The sequence below is a fragment of the Rana temporaria genome, chromosome 1 (assembly GCF_905171775.1).
Source record: "Rana temporaria chromosome 1, aRanTem1.1, whole genome shotgun sequence".
Classification (NCBI taxonomy): Eukaryota; Metazoa; Chordata; class Amphibia; order Anura; family Ranidae; genus Rana; species Rana temporaria.
Genome location: NC_053489.1, coordinates 382,852,799 through 382,869,931, shown reverse-complemented (window position 1 = coordinate 382,869,931; position 17,133 = coordinate 382,852,799). Strand labels below are relative to the sequence as shown.

The 17,133-nt window shown below is 46.7% G+C and overlaps 1 protein-coding gene across 1 annotated transcript in view; it reads right to left on the bottom strand.

The window, feature by feature from the left end:
- The window catches only part of SEMA6B (semaphorin 6B), a 1,705,299-nt gene that overhangs the window by 1,377,082 nt on the left and 311,084 nt on the right, over nucleotides 1–17,133 (bottom strand). The window lies entirely within an intron of this gene.

The following is a 17,133-nucleotide window of genomic DNA, read 5'->3' as shown; positions in this document are numbered from 1 at the left end:
TGGCTCTGCGGTAAAGACGGCCCTTGGCCCCTACAGAGTGAGAGACCCACTTTTGCCCTGCCTCACACAGATAGAGAGAGACCCTACTTTTGCCTTCACAGAGAGACCACTTTTGCACCCCCACAGAAAGAGGGAGAACCACTTTTGAACATCACAGAAGATAGGCTCTTTTGCCCCCACAGAAAGAGAGAGACCACTCCCTCCACAGAAATCACATCGCCTCACACAGATAGAGACAACATTTGCCCCTCACAGAGAGAGAGACCACTTTTGCCCTGCCTCACACAGATAGAGAGAGACCACTTTTGCCCTTCACAGAGAGACCACTTTTGCACCCCCACAGAAAGAGAGAGAGAGAGAGAACATTTTTGAACATCACAGAGATAGGCCCTTTTGCCCATCACAGAGAGAGGCCACTTTTCCCTCCACAGAAAGAGAGGGGCCACTTTTGCCCCCCAAAGAAAGAGACTGCTTCACAGAAAGAGACCACACTTGCCCTCCACAGAAAGAGACAGAGACCACTTTTGCCCCTCACAGAGAGAGGCCACTTTTGCCCCTCACAGAGAGAGACCACTTTTGCCTCCAAAGAAAGAGAGACCACTTTTGCCCCTCACAGAGCGAGACCACTTTTCCCCACAACGAAAGAAAGATGGACCACTTTTTCCCCTCACTGAGAGAGACTACTTTGACTAGCACAGAAAGAGGCCACTTTTTCCACCCACAGAAAGAGAGATAGACACTTTTTGCCCCTCACAGAGAGATCCCTCCCCCCACAAGAAAGAGAGAGCCCCACTTTTGCCCCCACAGAATAGAAAAGAACTCGTTTGCTCCTCACAGGGAGAGAGCCACTTTTTGCCTCTCACGGAGAGGAGACCTACTTTTGCCCCTCACAGAGAGGCCACTTTTGCCCCTCACAGAGAGAAACCCACTTTTGCCCCCACAGAAAGAGAGAGAGAGAGACCACTTTTGCCCCTCACACAGATAGATCACTTTTGCCAACCACAGAAAAACAGGGAGAGACCATTTTTGCCCCCTCATGGCGAGAGACCACCGTTTTTTTTTCTCCTCATAGAGAGAGGCCACTTTTGCCCCTCTACAGAAGAGAGGAGACCACTTGTGCCCCACAGAAAGAGAGAGAGAGACCCAATTTTGCCACCTCACACAGAAAGATCACTTTTGCCACCCACAGAAAAACAGAGAGACCACTTTTGACCCTCATGGCGAGAGACCACTTTTTCTTTTTCTCCTCATCTCCTCATTTTGCCCCCTACAGAGAGGGAGACCACTTTTGCCCCTTCACAGAGAGAGAGACCACTCCCCCCCCACAGAAAAAGACAGAAGACCACTTTTGAACATCACAGAGATAGGCCATTTGCCTGTCACAGAGAGGCCACTTTTTTCTTCCACAGAAGAAAGAGACCACTTTTGCCCCTCACAGAGTCCCCTTACAGTGTCAGCCGTGAAGTGGACAGTGTCAGTCAGTAGAGCAGTATACAGTGTCAGTAGGTGTAGTGAACAGTGTCAGTCAGTATAGAAGAGGAAGGTGTCAGTCAGTAAGGCAGTGGACGGTTGTCAGTCAGTAGGGCAGTGGATAGGGTCAGTAGTTTTTTTTTATTACTTTTTTATTTTATTTTTAGCAGCCCATTTGGGAAGCCTCTGGTGGAATATTGTGGGGTCTAAACAAACTCCTGAGATTTTGTTTTTGAGACAGAGAAAGTGATTGAAGACACAATTCTCAATGTGCATATCGCAGCTTCAGGTACACAGATTGAATGAACAGGAAGAACTCTGTGCTGTCTTTCCGTTCAGTCACAAATGAATGAACACAATGAATGATCAGTACCCAATCACTTACTGTGTATATGGTCACGTATCAGATGTGATCAGAACTGTGTGTACTGCACAAAGTGAACCAGACGTTTGTAGGTGAAGAAAGTAATAATTTATAAGAAACGTGAATAATATATAAACGCAACCACCTCCAATATCACACAGTGCACAACAAACCAATATTAGACAAGACCCAAAAATAACACTAATCAGACGAGTATATACAGCCAAAAGGAATACCAGAATCGTAGTCTCAGCAGGACAGGGTCACTAACAGGAGATCAGCAAATGGGGACAAGGAGGCAAGACGGACAGGGAGAGGGTGGGAAGGATCAGACAGTAGGGCAGCGATCCAGGATACAGGACTGACAGGAACAGGTACAAATAGGTTTTTACAAAAGGGAGGTATTTACAAAAGGAAGGGGCTGGTAAATTACATATTTACCGGACCCTTCCCTTGCTCTCCATCCCTGCAGCAGCCGGGAAGGAGAGGGAGGGGAGCCACAGCGCTGTGGATGGAGGGGTGAGGGGGGGCAAGGGATTACAGGGGAAGCTGGGCAGCAGAAGGTAAGAGGAAACTGGAGAGGAGGTGTGGTGGGAGTGGCATTTAGTGGAAACCAATGAGCTGTATTTTCCTCCGATGGCAGCTGAATGCCAGCAGGAGGGAGCTGCAGGAGCTGCAGTAGGAAAATACAGTCCATCAGTTCCATTAAATACTGCCCCCACCACCAATGATTTGCCGAAGCCCCAGATTAGGCAAACCCCATGCACACGCCTTCATACTGTGCAGTGGAGCTTTCCTCAGATCTGAAATATACTGCGTAATTGTTGAGACAGTGGCACCGCGGTGGGGAGAGATGCCCGCTATGATTTCAGTGAATGGAGTAACAGGGACCTGGGCTCAGAGTCAGGACATGCTACTGCATGTATCTATTATTGTTATTAGGTTACCATTGGAGATATCATCATAAAGTGTATGAAGACATGAAAAACTGATAACGTGATCATTTGGCACTGTGAAAGTGCCCTTATTTAGTGGTATATGAAACATGAGGATATTTATTTGGATTTAATATTATAGTTTGGTAAAACAAACTCAAATAAATATCCACATGTTCTTATTACCAATAAAATAAATATTAAAATTACATTCACAGTGCAATTGATCACTTTGACTTTCCATTCCTTCATACACATTATAATGGACAGTATTACATGTCTAATTATTTTCACTTGGAGTAAGAGAGGTGAGAGGAGGACACAAAAGCAAGGAGGGGGGTGGGGCCCAGCTCACAGAGGGGTAGAGATAGGGAAGACATGGGGCTGAGAGGCAGTGGGATGAGAATGTCCCCCACAGCAGATAACCCGCCTCCTCCACTCAGTGGCTCTGTCCTCCTGGCATCTGTGTGCAGGGAAGGGGAAAGGTCTGTCCTGTCATATCTCGGCTTCTCATGTGACTCCGCTGTCCACACAGACACAGTGATATAAAAGTTAATGTCAGAGGGAGGCCGCACAGGCCCCCCTGAAGCAGGGGCCCGGTCGCAATTGAGACCCCCTATGCTTTGTCAATGTGATTGTGTTTTGTAAAAATGAAAAAAAAAAAAAGAAAACTTTCAGAAAGATGATCTAATTAAAAAAAATTAAAAAAACAATGTTAGCAATATAAATAACTACAATGCTCAAGAAGCAAAGGTCTCATTTATTTGCAAAGAAGGTAGAAATGCTAACATAAAACACTAAAAGAATACTACAGCGCATATAAAACAAAAAGAGCAGGGTTAATACGATACCGTAAGTCCTTCCTTTTAGGCTCTGACTGGCTGGGCTCCAAGAAAAAGAAGAAGGCTCATCATGTGCCCTCACTTTTTAACCACTTAAGGGACCGGACCAATATGCTGCTAAATGACCCAAGGGGTTTTTACAATTGGCACTGCGTCGCTTTAACAGACAATTGCTGCGGTCGTGCGACGTGGCTCCCAAACAAAATTGGCGTCCTTTTTTCCCCACAATAGAGCTTTCTTATGGTGGTATTTGATCACCTCTGCGGTTTTTATTTTTTGCGCTATAAACAAAAATAGAGCGACAATTTTGAAAAAAATTCTATATTTTTTACTTTTTGCTATAATAAATATCCCCCAAAAACATATATAAAAAACATTTTTTTCCTGTTTAGGCCGATACGTATTCTTCTACCTATTTTTGGTAAAAAAAATCTCAATAAGCGTTTATCGATTGGTTTGCGCAAAATTTATAGCGTTTACAAAATAGGGGATAGTTTTATTTATTTATTTTTTACTACTAATGGCGGCGATCAGCGATTTTTTTCGTGACTGCGACATTATGGCGGACACTTCGGACAATTTTGACACATTTTTGGGACCATTGTCATTTTCACAGCAAAAAATGCATTTAAATTGCATTGTTTATTGTGAAAATGACAGTTGCAGTTTGGGAGTTAACTGTAGGAGTTAGGGTTTACCTAGTGTGTGTTTACAACTGTAGGGGGGTGTGGGCTGTAGGTCTGATGTCATCGATCGAGTCTCCCTATAAAAGGGATCACTCGATCGATGCAGCCACCACAGTGAAGCACGGGGAAGCCGTGTTTACATACGGCTCTCCCCGTTCTTCAGCTCCGGGGAGCGATCGCGACGGAGCGGCTATAAACGAATAGCCGCGCCGTCGTCCCGGATCGCTCCCCGCGGGTATCCGACCGCCGCATGTAGCGGGGGGGGGGGGGTCCTGATCGGACCCCCGACCAACGTCTAGGCAGGGACGTACAGGTACGCCAATGTGCCTGTACGTGCCATTCTGCCGACGTATATCTACATGCGGCGGTCGGGAAGTGGTTAAAGTGCACTCAGACACAGAGCTTATTTCTAATGTTCAGATAAAGGAACACCTGGGTAGCAGTGATCATAACATGATTTTATTTGATGTTAGCTGTAAGCAAGAAATACATACAGGAGAGATAAAAACACTTAAAATTTCAAGAGAGAAAATTTTCCAAGGATGAGGGCTGCTCTCCAGGACTTATGCCGCGTACACACAATCATTTTTCGGCATTAAAAAACGTTGTTTTGAAAAAATGTAATTTAAATGATCGTGTGTGGGCTTTACATAATTTTTCAGGTTCTGAAAAACGACAAAAAAAAATTCGAACATGCTGCACTTTTTAACGTAGTTTTAAAAGATGTCGTTTTTCGGGTTGTAAAAAATGAATCGTGTGTGGGCTAAAACGATGTTTAAAAACCAACGCATGCTCAGAAGCAAGTTATGAGACGGGAGCGCTCGTTTCTGGTAAAACTACCGTTCATAAGCACATTCATCACGCTGTAACAGAACAAAAAAGCGTGAATCGTCTTTTACTAACACGGAATCAGCTAAAGCAGCCCAAAGGCGAATGGAACTTCCCCTTAATAGTGACGTCGTACGTGTTGTACGTCACCGCGCTTTGCTAGATCATTTTTTAAAAACGATGGTGTGTGGGCAACGTCGTTTTAATGATGAAGTTGGAAAAACAACGTTTTTCATGCTGAAAAAATTATCGTGTGTACGTGGCATTAGACTGGGAGGCATCGATAAAACACAGAACAGAAATGGGAATTCTTCAAAAGACTGTTTGGGACCCTCACTGCAAAGTATATTTCCATGGGCAATAAGTTTAAAAGCAAAAAATAAAACCTATGTGGCTCTCGGTCAAAGTTAAAAAAGCTATAAACAATAAGGAAACGGGAAAATTGTAATACTCACCCTTTCCGTAATTTTCCTTTCTGACGCATCTTCATGGCAGCACACACTGGGTTGTGATTCCGCCCCCACAACTGACAGGATTGGTTAGCTATAAATTCGAAGGGGAGACACCCGGCATCATTCTCGTAAATATCATCATTGAACAACAGGGTGGGCAGCTGTGTGCTGCCATGAAGATGTGTCAGGAAAGGAAAATTACGGAAAGGTGAGTATACAATTTTCAGTTTTCCTGACGCATTCATGGCCAGCACACACTGGGAAATAACTCGCTAGTCGGGTGGGTTCAATGCAAAAGTATTTTATTCCTTATAGAGCCGAAGAATTGGCCCCTGAAGATAGATCTGCCAAATTCAGAAGTCGCCAACAGAGCGGCCGTCCACCCTGTAGTGGGTGATAAGGTATGCCTGGAAGACCAGGTTGCTGCTCTGCAGATGGTCTCCGAAGAGACTCCACAATATGCTGCCAGGAGGTAGCCACTGCCCTGGTTGAATGCGCCTTGATGCCCTCTGGGATCTCCAGCTGTTGGGTGGAATATGCTTTTTCGATAGCCTTAACTAGCCAAGAGGCGATGGTCCGAGAGGAGGCTGCCTGGCCTAGTCTGGCTCCGTGAGGTATAATCAGGATGGCGTCTGTTGACGAAGGTGGATAGTGGCTGACAGGTAGTTAGAAATTGCAGACTTGCATCGAGGATGACGTGGTGCACGTGAAGCACGCACGTTGGAGGGAGGAGCTGCAAGCGCACGGATCTGATCCAGCTACGGCTGCGAGGGATGGAGGGACCTAGACCCCGGTGGTGCTCCAGCGACAGCGGATGCGTTGCAGGGAGGGAGGTCACCGAGCGGTTAGTCGTACACCCCGCAGACCACACCAGCCCCCGCCGCTCTCCGGGAATCTCTCATCCTCGGCTCCCCCCCCGCACCCCCCCCGGCAGCAGGTGTAGTATAACATGAAGGAATAGCAGGGAGGCTTCTTCTGTGGCACGCTGGCTGGCTGCCCGCCCCCCCCCCCCCCCCTCCTTGTTTGGAGTAATCCCAGGAAATCTCGGCACCAGGAGGAAAAAGGGAAGGGGGGGAAAATAAATTTTCTTTTCAGTGCAAGAAGACCCAGCAAATAGGTAATATAATCCCTTTTCTTACTGGCCAAAAGACTGTATGATTGCAATGTGTGGATCTGGAGACCTAGCCCTAGCAGCGGGGACAGGGTGAGAAAGTGGAGCCCACCTATTTTATTTACAATATTCCAAACGGCATAATGGTGTCTTGCAAAAATTCTGTTTATCTTTTTCTCTTCTCCATATATACCCCAAGAGTTTAAACACTTATGGTCGACAATCTCAGCCCTGTTTGCTATGGACTTTGACACGGACACTGACTAAGTGGAAAAATATCAGACACCTTGGAGTCACTGTACCTACCTCTGTAAAAAAAAAAAAAAAAAAAGGTAAACTAAGGAGGGGGGTTTTGCATTGGAAACTGCTCTGGAAACAGCAGGTAAACATCAGAGGCCTACACTCAATATGCATTATTCTATTGATTAAGTTGGGCTATTAACCAATAATAACAGAAAAAGGAAAAGTTAATTTGCTACACTCAAGGATCATAAGCATTTATGGCCCATAGGTTTTTAGACCACACACGCTGTTGGAATAGCCACTGAGGATTAGCTGGATAAGTACCAGTCACTTAAGAGACACTTACTTACCTCCGCAGAGCTCTGTGAAACCACCGGGGGACTTGACCGGAACATTAGAGGCAACGTCAGAGAGGTTACCCCCTCATCGGGCCCTGGCCCGGAGTGTTGGCCGGGCGTGTTAGACAGCCCTGGGGGTGGGGTGGAGGGGCATTTAGAAACCCGAGAGCAGAGGTAAATAAACAGGGCATAGAGTTGTAGCAGCCCAATGGTCTTGAGGTCTCTGCGTATCACAAAGGGGGGAAGGAAGGGGCGTAAAAGAGAGAAAAAAGAGGAAAAGAAAAAGGAATAAGCGGCATATAAAGGAGAGGTGGAGATATAGCCCCCCTATCCGGTCCGTCTGCTGCTGGAAGATGCTGGGCCCCCACTGTAGAAGATCCCCCAGAAGTTGGCTCAACGGGGGTGGTATTACCTTTGATGTAGAGGGGACGCAACCCTCCTCCTATGTGTACACCCCAACGTTTGGGGTAATTCACAGAAACTTTCAACTTTTGAGGTTCTCCGGAAATACCCGGTGCAAAACATATTTTTTTCTCTTTTTTTTTTGTGTTGTGCTCTTTTAATTTATTAAATATATATTTATTAATAGAAGCAATTAACATCCCACTGGCATTACCAACTAGCCCCTCAATAAGATATAGAAACTACCGTTTAGGGGTAAAGGGAAAGGGAGAGAAAAAGGAAAGGAAAAGGGGGGGGGGGGGTTTGCCCCTTCCAGTTCAAACTGGGGAAACGTATCAGACCGACAAAAAAATATAATATGAACAGGTCAACTAGGGGGGCGGCCCCGAAAATCCCTAAAGAGACTACCTCTACAAGCACGATCAGACACTATATGACCCTGGACGGGAGCTCTAAGAGCCCAGGCCAGATAAAAAAAGTGGAAAAAATGGCGACAATTAAAAAGGGAGTGGGGGGGGGCGGCGACCCCAATTGCTGACATCTCAATAGAATCCGAACACGTAGCCAGCCAAATGCACGACACTAGCCGGGAGTCCCACGTCCCCACCATGGGAGAAATGGAGGCTATGTTAAAGAGGTTGGAGAATGTAATAAGAGAGGAAATTGGCACATAAGAACGGACCTACTTCACATGTTAGAACGAGTAGAGGAAGCCGAGAAAAAGATAGAAAAGCAGGACCTTGACCTCATTGAATTAAAAAATCAACATCTGACTTTGAAACAAAACCAGAGGTGGTTGCAATACCGATTAGAAGATCAAGAGAACCGTAACAGAAGGCAAATTTAAGAATACGATCTATTAAGGAGGAGAAGGGTGAAGACTTGAGAAAAATTCTCAATGACCTGTTCCTCCCCCTCCTCGAAAATGGGCTCGGAAGGCTCCCTCAAATTAGAACGGGTCCATAGGCGTGGGGAAGATCAGGGAGGGAGGATGGCAATTGGCACAGGGATATTATTGCTAGGTTCAGACACTTCGAACATAAAGAGGAGATCTGGCGAAAACTGAGAAGAAAGCCGCCGCTATCCTATGCGGGACGGAGATTCAGCTCTTCACGGACCTGGCCTGGGAAACCCTGGCCAGAAGAAGACACCAAAAACCCTTAATTGGAACAGAAGATGCGCTTACTCAATATAAATTACCAATGGGGATTCCCGGCCTGTTTGATAGGCCACAAGGAAGGGGTGTCAGCAAAATTAATATTTCCCGAGGACCTGGTGGGTTCTGCCGCAAATTTGATATGCCTGTGGTGGACTTACCCGGATGGGTAGAATAGCCAGTGGAAGGATGCATGGCCCCCAGGGCGGCCCCGGGAGATGCGATTCGGTTTTGGGGGGATGGGTGGGGGGGTGGGGGGGGGGGATGACTGGAGAGGGGATGGGGGAGGGCAGATCTGTTACCCCCACCCATATAAGATCAAGTCCCCGGAAAATTCCTGGGGAAAAAAAGGGTGGGAGGAGCGTGGAGGAGCTCCACCTCAGCCATAAGAGCCGACGGGGTAGGGGGGTACCAAGGATCCCTACGGTTCAGAGGCGATGTATTGGGCCTGGGCAGGGGGGGAGGGGGAGGGGAGAGGAGGGTGCGGGGGGTGGGAAGGGAAGGAAATAGGGAATATGGCTCCCAAGGAATTCATGGCCAGTTCAGTATGAATTGATCTAGTTATAGAATAATGACAAGGACGTAAAATTTTAATCTTATAATGTTAAGGGATTAAATTCAGCGTTTAAAGACTCAAGGTCCTTGCAGAGATTGAAACAACTTAGAGCGGATGTTGTCTTTATTCAGGAATCCCACTTAACCATAGACGCGAATATCAAGCTTTTTTCCCCTGCATACCCCACTTGGTTTTATGGGGACTCTATCTCGAAACGTGCTAGGGGCGTGGCAATTGGGTTCACAAGGGGGTTTGCTTCACCCTAGAGGCAAGGATGACAGACCAGAAGGAGATTTATATTCCTTAGGGTAAGGATCGACAACATTGTCTATACCTTAGCAAATACCTACGCCCCAATGTTCATCAAACCCAATATTTGGGGAAAATTCTGGGAAAGTTAAATGATTTTGCGAGGGATACAGAATCCTGATGGGTGACTTAAATTTCGTTTGGATCCGAAAGAAGATAGTACGTTCCGTGGAGGGAGACAAGAAATGGGCTCTACAAAGAATTAAACAAAAGATTCATGACCGCCAACTAGTCGATGTCTGGCGGATTTTTATCCAAATGAACATGATTACACGTTTTACTCTCCCCCCCACGGAACATACTCCAGAATCGACTACATCTTGGAGGACCACAGGCTGCTGGACTCTATAACGGAGACGGACATAGGAATTATGACGGTGGCAGATCACGCACCAATCTCTATGAAAATCAAACTGTCTACACAAAAGAGACAGAGGCGGTTGTGGCGCCTGGATGATAGCCTGATACGCGATGAAGGAGGGGTAAGTAGGGTGGAGGCGGAATTAAAACAATTCTTTCACATCAACGATACAGAAGGGATAACCAGCGCAACCCTTTGGAGACACACAAAGCTTACATTAGAGGAATTCTAATTGCGGAGGGCTTTAAAAAAAAAAAGAGATGAAAAGTTAAAGCAAACACCCTGATTAAAGATATAGAGATCCTAGAACGTAAACATAAAGCGCAGGGATTAAAAGAAACATATCTAAATTTAATTATAAAGAGAGACGCTCTCAAGGAGATCATGGAACAGGAAGCGAGAAATAAACTTAACTGTATCTCCAAGAGAGATACCTATGGGATAACAACCAAGCAAGCTCCTAGCTAAAATGGCTCAAAAAAAGAAAGCTAGAAACTACATCTAAAAAATTAAAAAGGAAAGACGGGAATATGGTTTATGCAACCAGAGAAATTGCGGATACATTTAAAAATTATTACGAGGAACTTTACACATTAAAAAAATCCAGGGTGGCAGGAAGGGGAAAGGGAGGGGAAGACCCAAGATTTCCTAGACAGGGCAGGACTTCCTAGTTTAGAGGAGATGGAAAGTTTAAATATGGACCGCCCCATAACTGAAGAAGAAATAAAAGTAGCTTTAAATACCACCACTGGCGGAAAAAGCCCGGGGCCGGATGGTTTTCCTCCCTGTATTCTAAGAGATTTAGCAACATTTTGATACCGAGGATGTGCAAATATTTCAATGGGCTAGGGTCTGAATTTGAAATCAGCAGGGAAGCTACTGCGGCTGCAGGTCGCAATAATTCTGAAGGAAGGGAAAGATAGCTCTCTCTGTTCGGCATACAGACCTATCTCTCTGTTAAATACAGATACTAAACTTTTTGCAAAGATTCTTGCGGGGCGACTGAAAGGGGTTATGCACGCCCTGGTTCACCCCCGACCAGGTAGGCTTTGTGCCCAACAGAGAGGGGCAAAGATAACAGCATAAGGGCAATTCTCCTGCTACAGACCATAAGGCAGAATGAGCCCCCAGGTCTATTCCTGTCAGTTGATGCTGCAAAAGCTTTTGACAGGGTAGACTGGGGGCTCATGATGGAGACTCTTAATGCCATGGGAATAGGAAAAGGATGTCCCGCTGGCTTAAAACACGCTACCACATCCCACTGCAAAAATAAAAATTAATGGAACATTATCTGACCCCTTCGAGATGAAAATGGGACTAGGCAGGGATGTCCCTGTCCCCCCCTTCTTTTCATTCTTTCTTTATAGCCTCTGCTGTCTACCATACGTAACGACCCCGACATTAATGGAGTTAGAGTAGAAGGGGAGGAACATAAATTATCGGCTTTCGCCAATGATATTCTGTTTTACCTAACTAATCCGGCAATTCTATTCCAAAGCTCTCTAAAGACTTTGCAACAATATGGTGCCATTTCAAACTTTAAAATTAATGTAACTAAATCTGAAATTCTGAATATCAATTTAAATAAAAAGGAGGTGGGTCGTGTCAAGGAGATCTGCGCGTTCCCCTGGACCAAAGAATTAAAGTACCTAGGTGTCAAACTGGCCAACACAGTCCAGAAGATGTATAAAATAAATTATGTTCCCTTATTAACGAGATCAAGAGCGAATTTAAAAAGAACGGTAAATAAACCCATATCATGGATCGGACGCATTAATATGCTAAAGATGGTTGTAGTCCCAAAAATTCTCTATAAATTTTTATTAGTCCCTATAGCCCTCCCTCAGCAATTTTTGAGATCCTTAATGCCTTGTTACTAAACTATGTCTGGAAAAACAAGAAGCACAGAATATCCCTCTCCACCCTAAAACAGGGTAAGCCACTCGGCGGTCTGGCAGTTCCGGATATCAAAAGATATTATAAGGCGGCGGTCTTAGCACGTGCGGTTAGAATGGGCACGGGATAGGATGGACAAAAAGGTGGGTGCAAATGAGAAATCACTAACAAGTAAATATTTGAATAATATTATTTGGATCCCCGCACAACACAGAGCATTAGACACAAAACACATGATTTAACACGGGACAACTTTAAGAATGTGGGACAGGACCCTGACACAATTAGATGGAAATTTTAATTCCCCATTAATGAACCTAAAAGAAAATCCTTATTTGCACCAGGGGAAAATAAAACTGGAGGGAATTGATTAAGGTAGACACTGTTCACTTAGGGGATATTATTAAAGATGGAGAGATAATGACCTATGAAGATTTGAGATCCAAAGCGGATTTTTGGAATCTGGATAGGTGGCATTATTCCCAGTTGCATCACTTTGTGCGGGCACCTCCCCCGCCCATTACGGACGGAGGCGGAGCTAACTCCACTCGAGAAGATTTGTAAATCTAAGAATTCAAAGGGCACTATCACTAAATTATATGGGTTATTGGTAAAGATAGGTTCACGGAGCGAAGCACCCTTTATAGGTAAATGGGAAAGAGAGTTAGGAATCACAAGAGGACAAATAGTTTTAAGAGGATTATGCACCTTACCCATTCATCTGCAATCGATATACGAACTGCCGAAACAAATTACAAGTGTATTTCAGGGTGGTATATTACCCCGGATAAAGCAAAACAAATATACAGTGGATCAGACCGCAGAGTGTTGGCGGGGCTGCTCAGAAAGAGGCACGATGGCCCACCTTGGTGGTTATGCCAAAAATACAAACCTATTGGGACATAATTCTGAGTCAAATTAAAGTTATTACGGGCGAAGATTTAAAGAAAAGACCCCTGGGTCGTGCTCTTTCATTGCAGCCAAGAGGGGAAAAAAAATACAAGCAGTCTTTACTTCCTCATCTTCTAAACGCCGCCAAGAAACTCATACCCAAAAAGTGGCAGGAGACAGAAAAGTCCACACGTCTGGAACTGATAGACGAAGTGGAGGAAACGTACAGGCTGGAAGAGTTAAAGGTTAGTCATCTAGAGACGATCGTGGAACATAGGGAGAAATGGGAAAAATGGAGGGAATACAAAAAAAATGGAGTTATGCAGAGAGAGTCAGGGTATGCTATTAACAAGCCATATGTAAGTAGCACGGAAATTATAGTTTCCCCTTCTATGGTCATTTCCTAGAGCGATCACATACTAGTTATGATTGATGAACGTTTGAGACTGTTCTAGTATTCGAGGGAAAAGTTAGGAGATTCCTGGGAGCCAAGAGGGGGGGGGCGTAAATATCTAGTGCCACAATAGCAAGTTAATGTAATAAGCTATTTTCTCTTTTGTTTTCGTGCTGGCCTAGTTAAAAAAAACAAAAAAAAAAACACAAGGAGCATAGAATATATACCACATATGATGCAAACCACAAATCGAGACGTAAGAAGCATCAAATCATGAGCTGGTCTCTAGAATTTGGTAAAAGCTGAGGTGGTAAAAAAAAAAAAAAAAAAGAAATTGCAGACTTAATGTCCAAGGCATGCGGTTCACCGTCTTCGTTAGAAAGGCATGGCAAGACGATGTCCTGGCCGTAATGGAAGGCCAAAGTAACCTTGGGAAGGAAGCGATCCGAAGGCCTCAGTACCACCCTGTACGGTTCCTTTGACATGAGAGCTTGCAACTCCGACACTCTCCTAGCTGAAGCAATGGCAATGAGGAAAGACAACTTTAGGGTCAGGTCCCATAAGGAGATTGAGTTGAGTGGGAAGAAGGGAGGATTGGACAGCGCCTCCAGAACCACTGAAAGATCCCAAGCTGGAAAGGATGGTTTCCTGGGCGGCCTGATTTTAATACATGCCTTCATGAACTGAATTATCAACGGGTGCAGGGCCCATCTAGTGCCCGTTTTGGCAGACAGAGCGGAGATCTGTACTTTTAGGGTGCTTGAGCTCAGGCCTTTGTCGATTCCTGTTTGCAGAAATTCTAGGATTTGGTAAGGATCCGGAGAGACGTGATTCCAACCTTTGAGTTGCGCCAAGTGGGCGAATCTTACCTTAATCATAATTACCGCTGGAACGTAAACTGCTCTCAGGTCTAATAGATGAGCCTGTGCCCATTCCATTATGGGGTGAACCTCCTCTAATAGAGTGTGGCTTTGGGTACCGCCTGTCTCTGGACATAAGCTACCGCCACCCTGTTGTCCATCCGGATTAAAGCGGTCTTCCCTTGTAGCAGAGGCGCGAAGGCTAAGAGTGCCTGGAACGCAGCTCGGAGCTCTAAAATGTTCGAAACTGTGCCCCGGGCAGGGAAGTGCCAAGGTCCCTGGGCTGTCTGGTCCCGGTAGTGAGCTCCCCAGCCCTTCTCGCTGGCATCTGAGGTCACGATCTCTGGACTCAGAGAAACTATAGGTCTGGATCTCCTGAGGTTGGGAGGATATGTCCACCACACAAGAGCGTGCTTCACTTGACTGGGGATTCTGATGCGTTGGTGCATTGAAACTCCGTCCCACTGTCTTAGAAAGGAGTTCTGAAGGCTCTCATGTTCCACTGGGACCACTGCATCATGGGAATAGTTGAGGACATTGAGCCCAGTACGCTGAGGCAGGTTCTGGCTGACGCGAGTTTGGAGGACAGTAGATTCCGTACCTTCTGAACTAGAGGTTCCACCTTCTCCAGGGGCAGCTGTACCCTGTTCTGTTTGGTGTCCAACTCTGCCCCAAGGAATATCATCACCTGCGAGGGTTGAAGGCTGCTCTTCCGCCAATTGATCAGCCAGCCGAAATTCTGAAGGGTAGAGATCAGGATCTCCTGCTGGAGGAGCAGAGTCTCCTGGCTCGCTGCTAAAAGCAGGATGTCGTCTAGATAGTGATGCACCCGGAGCCCCTTCTCCCTGAGGAGAGCTATGAGAGGTAGGAGGACCTTCGTGAACGTCCTGGGTGCCGAAGAGATGCCGAAACGGTAGGCAACGGAACTGGAAGTGATGTTGGCTGATGGAAAAGCGTAGAAACTTCTGGAAGGCAGGATGAATTGGCACATGGAGGTAGGCGTCGGAAAGATCCACTGACAGCATCCAATCCCCGAGATTCACTGCCAGAAGAATAGACTGGAGACTCTCCATCTTGAAAGCTTCTATCTGAATTCTCCTGTTGAGTCGCTTGAGGTCCAGAACGGGCCGAAGGTCCCCTGATTTCTTTCAGACCAAAAATAGAGGGGAATAAAATCCCCTGCCTCTTTGGTGCGAAGGAACTTCTACGACTGCTCCCTTCAGGGCTAGCTCCGAAACATATCGAACGAGAAGCTTCCTCTTGTCCGGAGAAGATGGAATCTTGGTGGGTTGGAAGAAGGCGTGAGGTAATGCCCCCATAAAGTTCCACTTGTGACCCTGATCGATCGTGGAAAGAGTCCATGGGTCGTTTATGTGCTCTGACCAAACTTGTGCGAAAGCCCTGAGCCTGGCGCCCACTTGAGCTGGGTGGGCAGGCAAAACTTCAAAAAGGCTTTGGTTGGTCCCCTGCGGTAATGGCTTTGGCCTTCTGAGCCCTTGCAAAGGGAGGGCGAGAAGTTCTCCAATCTCTCCTAAACTCCTTGCCGGGACGATAGGTTCTGGCCTCTCTGTATCTGTCAGGCAGATTTCGCCTGAAGGTAGGACCCTTCTGAGGCTTGGGCCTCCTGTCCGAGGGAATAAGCCCCGACTTTCCTCCCGTGACCCTGGAGATCGCGGAGTCCAACTTAGCTCCGAACAAGTTTGTGCCATCGTACAGTATCTTGCACCAATTGGATTTTGATGTTGTGTCAGCGACCCAGGGCTTCAGCCATAAGGCTCTGCGGGCCATCACCGAGGCTAGCATGGATCTAGCCGAGGAGCGAATGGCGTCTACTGAAGCCCCCGCCACAAAGTCGCCCGCCAGCCTGATTTCCTGTAAAGAGGATATCACCTCCGCCTGGTCAGCACCTTCTAGGAGGGCCTTCTCAGCATTGGCTGCCCATGCGGAAATGGCTCTGGCAACAGCCGCCGTTGTAATAGCCGGTCTGCATGCTCCCCCTGCCGTAGAGTATGCCTTTTTTAGCTCTAAGTCAATCTTGCGGTCGAGAACGTCTCGGAACGAGACTGCGTCTTCTATAGGCAGCGTGACATGCCTGGCTAGCCGCATTAGGGATGAATCAACGATGGGAGCGTTGATGAGAGAAGAAACCTTAGACTCCTTCAGAGGGTATAACTTAGCGAGTTTATTAGACAGACCAGGCCGCTTATCTGGTCTTTCCCACTCGTCCTTGATGAGGTCTTCCAATTCCTCAATAAAGGGGAACAGTTCGGGGTCCCTCCTTAATTCTGGAAAGTATTTTCCAACCTTAGGTGGTTCCGCCGCAGGTTCTTCCCATCCTATGGCCTCCTTAACAGAGCGTGCAAAGGGCTCGACCAAGCCAAAATCAAAGCCTGACATCATCTCATGTTCCTCATGATCGGGAAAGGTTCCTGCCGGATGAGCATATGGATTGAAGGCTGAAGAGGTGCCCGGGGTGGGGTCATCGCAGGCCAGAGGGGCCATGGTCCAGGCTGCTTCCCGCGCAGGCTCTCTTGAGCGATCAGAAGTGACTCTGGTATCCGTCTCCCTTTCCTTTGTTGCTTCATTGAAGCAGGAGTGACAGGCTAGCTTTCCTGGCATTGCAGTAGCACCGCATACCCAGCAGGCGTTTGCTGCAGGACGGGCATGGAAATGTTCACGGTGCAATGAGGGAGACCGTCTGCGGTGGGACCGACTGCGATGGGAGCGGCTGTGGCGTGATCGGCTGTGCGTTGATCGATGGTAACGGGAGGATGACCTCGACCGACTTCTGTGGGACTTCCGGCTTGATGCATGCCTGGATCTCTCCCTGCGTCGTGGGCTTGCGTCTCTTGGCCTGGGACTGCAAAAAAAAGCAGTGTTCAGTAGCCGGCTCTCTTTTGTCTCTTCGCAACTTACCCATCACATGATGGCCTCCATACCTCGTTTGTTGGTAGTGGTCTGCTAGGGCAGTGGGTTCCATGAAGAGGGCAGGGACAGCAGCAGATATGGAAGCTGGAAAAAAATGCACAAAGAGAGGTT